The sequence below is a fragment of the Neopsephotus bourkii genome, unplaced genomic scaffold (assembly GCF_033783945.1).
Source record: "Neopsephotus bourkii isolate Nb327-2 ecotype Australia unplaced genomic scaffold, CSIRO-AGI_Nbou_v1 NB_716, whole genome shotgun sequence".
NCBI classification, from domain to species: domain Eukaryota; kingdom Metazoa; phylum Chordata; class Aves; order Psittaciformes; family Psittacidae; genus Neopsephotus; species Neopsephotus bourkii.
Window position 1 is genome coordinate 2,495,901 of NW_026901215.1, and position 8,248 is coordinate 2,504,148.

The window sequence follows — 8,248 nt, forward strand, 5'->3', positions numbered from 1 at the left end:
TTTATAATAACAAAAGGCATGATAAAACTAATTAGTGCACCTTGTTTCACTCTGTCTAGAACTGGTTCAGCAGTAATACATATTCTTGAATAATGTATTCAGCAGCTGACAAAAATGTCATAAAGTAATGATTTGTATTACTGAGCCATGTGTACAAGGACTTTTTAATGTGAAAAGTAGATGAAATAATTATACAGAGTAATATTTTTGTTACTCTTTTTGGGGGTGTGGTTGGCATTATGAAGGAAAATAGGCTTGATACTTTGGAAGAAAATTCTGTTACTGCTGTTTGAAATAGTGAAAATGTGATTGTAGGAACTGCATTTTATAGAAATGAGAAGGAAATGCTGAGACTACCTGCCATGGCTTGAGTGGATGACAGCAGGTGATGGCTACAGTCTTTCAGAAAAGCCACAACTATATGTATCGCATATAAACCAACGAGTTACTAGCAGAGTTTGATATTCTTCATATAACTTTTATTTGAATAAACCAGAAAAACAACTAACTGCTGTGATATTCAGCAACTGAAGAATCACAGAATTCATAGAATGGCTTGGCTTGGAAGGGTCCTTAAAGCTCATCTAGTTCCAACCCCCTACCACAGGCAGGGACACTTTCCACTAGACAGGTTTCTCCAAGCTCCGTCCAACTTGGGCTTGCACGCTGCCAGGGATGTGGCAGTGTGTGAACCAGCCAGTTTCACAGGACCGGGATGTCCCTGAACACCTACCTTCTGAGACAGAAATGAACTTTAGATAGACTCATCAAGATAATTTGGCTGAAATAGTCGAGGGTGCATACTTTCACTATTGTGGGGGAGTCAGTTGCATGACCCTCTCATCCCAGTTAGCTTCAGTTCATCATCAGTAACAGAGCATTCACTCCCTTTCAGGGAGTGTCTAGAACAGAAGACCTTTGACTGTTTAAGACAGGCTATAACCATTTTCTGAAATTAGGTCATTAGGTTTTTCAATTGGTCTTTTCAACAAACAAAATTTTTTGTCTATGGGAGAGTGATTTGGTTTGGTTTGGTTTTCAGTTGCAAATCATCTGCCTGTTTTACGGATGCTGTGGTGGGGATGGGGATATAGCTTAGACCCAAATCTAATACATTTTACCCAGAAGGATTACAATGAAGAAAGAAGTTGATTTCGAAGTCTAATCTTTTAATTTTAATAAAATCACAAAATAACTTGTATGAATGTACTGGTTTAATCTATGATGACCAAAATCTCCTAGGGAGGTAAAGTAGGGTATTTTTTATGTCTAGTTCTATGTTTAAGTGTTCTAGTGCAAGAACCACATTTTTTAATGCCTGCTGGCAAATCTATCCAGCCTTTATGCAGTCCTGTCATGCAGATGTAAACTGAGCCTTGGCATGGGACACACTGCACTGCACAGTAATAAAAACCCTACTTAGAACCTGTGTTCTGTCTAAAGAAAGCATTTGTACTAATAATAGCGTAAGTGGGCATAACACATCAGTGGTGTCACTGTTGGTGACCATATATTGACCTAACCTATTGAGGTTTTATTTAATTCTCTAGAAATGTATGCAGAATAATATGAGAACTGACAGAGGAAAACTGACAGTTTTCTGGCAGTTTCTGAGTAAATTGTTTACTGTATCTAGATATTAATCCACTCCTTTCTGCCCACTCCCCACCCCAAAAAACCATGTCAGGCAGAGTTGTGCTGACTTGAATGGTGTCTGCTTACCCCTTCTTTTATCCTAATTTTCATGTGATGTTTTGGCTTTCATGAGTCATGACATTGCAGTTCAAGTACATTTTGCAGGAAGCATTCAGATTGCACTCAAATAATGCGAAGGAACTGGAAGTCCCACTGTCCTTCACACCATAAAAAGAACTGCTCTTTGAGCCATATTTTCTCTGTAATCATGCCAACACCTTTACTATCTCTACAGCCTTTAAGGGAATGTGAGTGGTGTGGTCAATAAGGAATATGACTCAGATGGTAAATGTGGGCCTTACTTTGTCTGTTATCATCAGCATACCTTCTCAGAGACCATTACAAACGACATTTACTTGAGTAACTTTAATGGCCACACTGTCCCTTGCAGAAACATGTAACAAAATCCAGTTTTGCTTTTTCCTTTCAGCATTAAAATCAGAACTGTTTTCAATTACTTTTTTCAATTTAGTGTCTCCAGGAGTTATTTTTTCTTGCTAGGGTGTACTGGAAGATGTTTGAGAATGCTGCATCTTTAAATGGAACTCGTGGAGACAAAAGGTATTCGTTTGCACGTCACTGAGATGAGTATTTTCCTGGTGATTTGAGAACATTAAGGTGCTTACTTATGAAAGTCATGACTCCTCAATCAGGCCCCAATGATACAATACCTTGTGAGTGAATAAATTACTTTTCAGTCTTAAAATAAAGGTGGGATGTTGGAGTCATGTGGCTTTTAACTTCTAGTACAGCTGGAATTTGAGTTTTAAACTCACTTGGCTTTGTTTGCTGCTTATTGGTCCTGAATAGAGCACATTTACCCAGTGATTTTAATTTATTTCAAGTGCACAATAATACTCCTGTGGCTGCCCTGTAAAGAGCTGTTAATGAACAGATCTCAAACATAGTAAGTGATTTGCTGCTGCAGAATTTTTGTATGCCTGCAGAATAGAAGTACAAATAGGTACACTCTATATGGAGCTTCCTATAAGGACATCTGTGGTCTTTCTGGCTTAAATTCCTGCACCCCTAAGGGTTTTGTCCTTTTTATTCATTGTTATAATCTCCTCATGTTGCCTTCATAGAGCACATAAAAGATGGTTTTATGTTTTCATTCTTTAAAAAGAAAAAAAAAGCCACAATAGGCATTCCTAAACATAGCATTTAAGGATACATTTGCCTTAATTTATGTAGTTACTGAAAGCTGTAGACACTAGTTTTTTTCAGTTGGTCTTTTAAAGTCATTTTAGGCTATGGTAAATGGATTTATGTAATTTTTGTAATAGGTAGGTCCATAATATAATAATATAATACTATAATACAGTACTGTTATAACTAAGCTGTCACATAGGCTTAAACCCTGGCATTTGAAATGGCTTCTTAAATATGGCACTAGTTAGTTTCAGTTATTTCTTTTCACTTTGGTTTTATTCATTCTGCTTCAGTAGAATTACTCCACTTTTATGGTGTTGGAAGTGACATGAGAATAAAGCCCTTAAAGTAGCAGGGGCAAACTTACTGCTTTGTCATGTTGATTTAGAAAGCTACCTGAAAAAGCTTTAATTTGTAAGTATGAAGTTTGACTCCAGCTGTCAGATACATACACTGACTTCTGTCAGCCATTGCTCTGTCCAGATTATCAGAAAAGAACATTTTGGGGGAGACAGATACAGTATAATCTGTAGACAAATTATACTTGAAGTATAAATTCCCAAATGATTGCAAATCCAAGACTACAAAGGTGATGTGCTTGTTATTTCTTAAATTGGGAAGTAATAATTTGAAAACAGGAATACTGTGGTTGCTGTGCTTGGAAATGTTTCTGGTTTACAGAGACAATATTCAGTGTTATTAAGGTCTTACTCTGCCTGTGAGTGATTCAGCAGTTTACTCTTTACAACAAAACCTACCTAGAACTGTTACTGAATGAAGTAAAATCCAGGCATATCCAAAGGTAACATTAAATTTATTGATTTTTCCTGCTGTATCTGTATTTTACAGATATAAATGTAAGGTAATTTCTTGCCCTTAGTCCATGTTTTGAGCCCTGGATCTCACATTAGGAGATTTATTGCAAAGTATTTTTTTTACTGTTGTAATAATGTTTTCTATTTTCTGTTATGAATTAAATTACTTAACAAAAGAGAAATTCTGCTCTTGGCAGCATGTAGTGCAGGAATTAATTCAATAGATCAGTAGGTAATTCGGAGGTTGCACTTTGGATTTCTCATGTATTTATTCATAGAACTAAACCTACTCTTTGTTAATACTTATTCAGCTACTCCTTCAGGGCTGTGTAGCTGATCTGGTGTAATTCGGTAGCACTATATAAACTTATTCAGATAGTCGTTTACTGCTCAGTCCTAAAAGTTTTACGTGTCCAAGTAGATCAGTTTAGGTCACAAAAACCTGCAGGAAAACAAGTGAGAAGGCTGAAGAATGCTTCAGAGTTAAGTGTACTTGAGTAAAATTTAAAACTGATAAAACTTCAAAAGAAAAATTATTTTTACTTTTGAATAGACCTGAGTGGCAAGAAGACATCTCATACCAAGCACTTACTGTTAGTTTTTATATGAAGAATGGGGCAGAAAGCAAACAGAAACTTTTAATTATCTAAATTGTGGGGGAAGTATACCAAGTTTTTAGCCCATAAGGAATGTATCTTACTAAAACTTGAGAATGCACATTGTTTACATTTATTGACTAAACCCATATTTTTTTCATACCAAGATATTTCTGGTATGAGAATGAGAGCAGTCAATAAGGGGCACAGTTTGAGCTTTGGTATTTGGGTTTTACTATGATTTGTTTTGCATACAGATAGAATCTGCAACTTCTTTGCTGAGAACCCACTTTAAAATCTTGCAACTATTCCCCTCATCCCTGTTGGGAACACCATATCTCCAGGTAGTTTAGCTGATCACACTGGAGTTACAGACTTAAGTCAGCTTCTAACACCTGATATTTCTTAACTTCAACCAAAGTAAAACTGGCATTCAGATATAGTAATGAAGCTTTTTAATGTACAAGAATACTAGCGAGAAGCATTCCAGTAAACAGTTTGTTAGTTTTATTCAGTTTTAAATTACAAAATATTTTAATCTATCTACTCTGTGAAAACATTGTTATAAATAAAGCAGGTGTTAGGTGGGGAGAAAAGCTTTTGCAGCAGTGCTTGAATATGTAACTATATATGACCTAAAGAAAGATTATTTGCTCCTTAAGGCTTGTAAAGAATTTAGTACCTCAAAATTATTAAACATTACTCTTATTGATGGAGAAAAAATAGTCTATTCATAATTGATAATGTCAACTAGTGGCCTCTGTGGTAACAACCTAAATGTGTTGCAAAGTGATTTTGCAAAAATGCATGTTACATGGTTTATGAAGTTCTGCAATTTATTGTGTTGTGTTTTATATAAGTACACCAAATACAAGAGTTGGGGGGGGAGCGAGTTTCACCTAATCTGTGTTTGAAAGACTACATACATACATTTCAGTTCTGGATAGTTGAGAATAGTTTGTGGGTTATTTGTGGTTTGAGGGTTTTTTGTGGGTGGTTGTTTTTTTGGGGGGGGTGTTTGGTTTTGGTGGTTTGGGGGTTTTGTGGTTTTGTTTTTTTTTTAAGGGCTCTTCAAGATGTGTAGAAATCTGTTTTCTATTTTACAGTTACGTGGATGCTTTGGGGGTTTTTTTCTTTGATTCCTTTGTTTCTCTTTGTCAAACTTTCTCGTTTAAGACCTGTATTTTGGAAAGCATGGTTGAGTAGTATTCCTTTGTCACTACTTCTGATATACTTTGCTGACACTTGGTATCACTGCATCAAACTGCTGTCTGGAAATGAACTGTGGATCTCTATTCTTTGCACGCAATCACACTCCAGCTATGGCTGAGTGATGATTTTGTTGAAGCAGTGATGCAGAACACGATAGTTAACTCCCCAAGTCTTTACCCATTCTGCTGGTGGATAAGGACCTTTTCCTTCACAGGTTTCTACATAAAGCCAGGGGATGGACAGCATTTATGTGGAGTTTGATTGCTTACTGATTGGAGGAGAATCCTTCAAGAATGACTTCTATAAAGAAGGCAGGTGAGGAATGCTCTTGTCATGAACTGGTAGAGAAACAAGGTAATGAACTAAGCAATGACAAAGTCACCTCTGAATTTTGTTTGCATATGTATTAAGTGAAAGGCCTTGCTAGTAACATGACAGGATGCATCAAAGTATCAAAATATTGGACAGTACACTATATAAAGAGTGTTGAGGACTTTCATCTTCACATATTTGGGATTTATCCAACTCTTGCTTTAGCTTCTGGTGAAGGCTGTGCTTTGAACACAGTAATAGATGATCTCAAGGCTGATCTAGCGTGCCATTGCATAGTTTCTGTATCTTAAAACTACTGGATTATTTGGTTTAGGAATTATGAAAAAATAATGGAGGGGGGACAAACCTACAGATCAATAATAATAAGACTAATATGTAATTGAGGTTTCTACTGTACTAAGACATAATTCTGTATTTGTGTTATTAATTCTTCTAATTCTTGCACTTCTGAGCAAGCAGAAAGTACTAAAGATGAATTTAAGATACACTCTGTCCCTTTGAGGGGTTTGTGGGCTAAAACCAGAGTATCTTTTCTACTGGGATACATAGAAAGTTAGGTCAGTGTTGAATAATGTATTACCAGAGTGCAATAGCTCAAGGTAACTGCTGTCTTCTCCCCCGCAGTGTCCTGTTTTACACATACAAATTCCCATTTTACAGCAACTTTACCTCCTGCTCTTCCTATTGTAAAAGAGGAAAAAATACTGAAAGAAATCAGTAGCTAATTTCCTTTAAATTTGTATTAGAGAAATATATGTAACCTATTTTCTACAGAAATGTTTGTATATATATATGTATACATAAATATAGATATAAAAACCCCTTTACTCTGTATCTGTTCTTACTGTATTGCATGTTTGGTTAGTGTTTAACCTAACCTATAATCAGGATTGTTAATAACTGATATTAATTGTAATTACATTTATTCTAAGATATAAGTTGACATTATTAACATTATTATTGACTACACTTGTGTCTCTACAAAGCATGTGATAGGAAAAAAATACGTATTCCCTTCCTACCATTTGAAGAGATGTGGAGAACCAACTCTAGCTTTTCCACATGAAAAACTCCTTTAAAATAGGTAAGCAGTCTTTGTGGTCATATTGAGATATAATGTTAAATACCAAGAGGTGCTAGTACATTTTTAATGGCTGATACAGCTTCCTAATCAGGAATTTACTTATACACTGAAATACTACACCCCAAGGAAATAGTTACTATTTAGTAACTCTGAATCTGTTGCAAAATTAAAATTCATATTTCTTTTAAACAAAGGTGGGATATAAAATTTAACTTCTTCAATGTCATTTGTTTTCTCATCGCTTTTAAAAATTTTCATGTTGTTCATAAACCAGTTTTAAAGTACTCTAACAACTCTTACAGATATTAATGTGCTTGAAATAGAAAACCAATAAGTGAAGGAAGAATGAGTATAGTTATAATCAAAAATAACCTCTGGGTCCCTACAGCACACTTCAGTTTTTGCAAAATAAGATGCATTTAAAGATTATAAAATACTTGCCCAGTGCCCATACATTTTTTTAAGACATAGTATATAAAGGTTTAACATGGGAAAAACTGTCACAGTTTCAGTTTCAAAGCAAAATGAAGATAGAATTCAGTGCACTTACATCCAAATGTACTTGCCTGCAGACAGTCAGGAAAAGCAACCTGCAAACATTACATGTCTGTGCAAACAGTAGCTATTATTGACGCAAACAATAGCTATTATTGACTCAAATCTACCTAAATTTTCCCCATCTAAGCTCTTCAGAGTTAAAGAACAGGGAGTACAAAAAGTGATCTCACATGTTCAGTCCAGCTACTGCACTAGTAAATGATATATACTCCTCTTGAAATAGGAGGAAAACAGCTGCAGCTAGGTCACCAGACAGTTGAAAGTGTTGTAATGAAAATAAAGCAGTTGACAACTTGAGTGAGTTTGCACCTAAATACTTTGTCACAGCCACTAAGATATATGTTCAGAGAAAGGAAAATATCCCGAATTTCCTGAATCAATGCAGCATTTCATGTTTCTGTTAAAATTAATTTTAATGTGTTATAATTAATTTCAAGATAGGAGTTTTTATTTTTTGTTTGGCTGCATGTAAGACTTCCTTGTGTCTTTTTAACTTCCCCAGTGTCCATTATACATGCAACAAAGTTGGTTGGGGTTTGATTTGATTAGGCATATCTTTCCTAATTATATTTTTCAGAAGGATTATGGAGATGAAGGGTGAATATACAATAAAATAATAGATGACTATGAAATATGAGAAATCCTTTGTGTGGCGAGTGACAAAATATTACCTATAAACTCTGACTATGCTGACAGCACTTTGTCTCTGGATAAAACTTCTAGGAGTTTGCTGTGGGCAATTCAGTAGACTCAGCTGAATAAAATGAAGCTTATTCCCTAACTAGCTATCATGACTTGTTTCC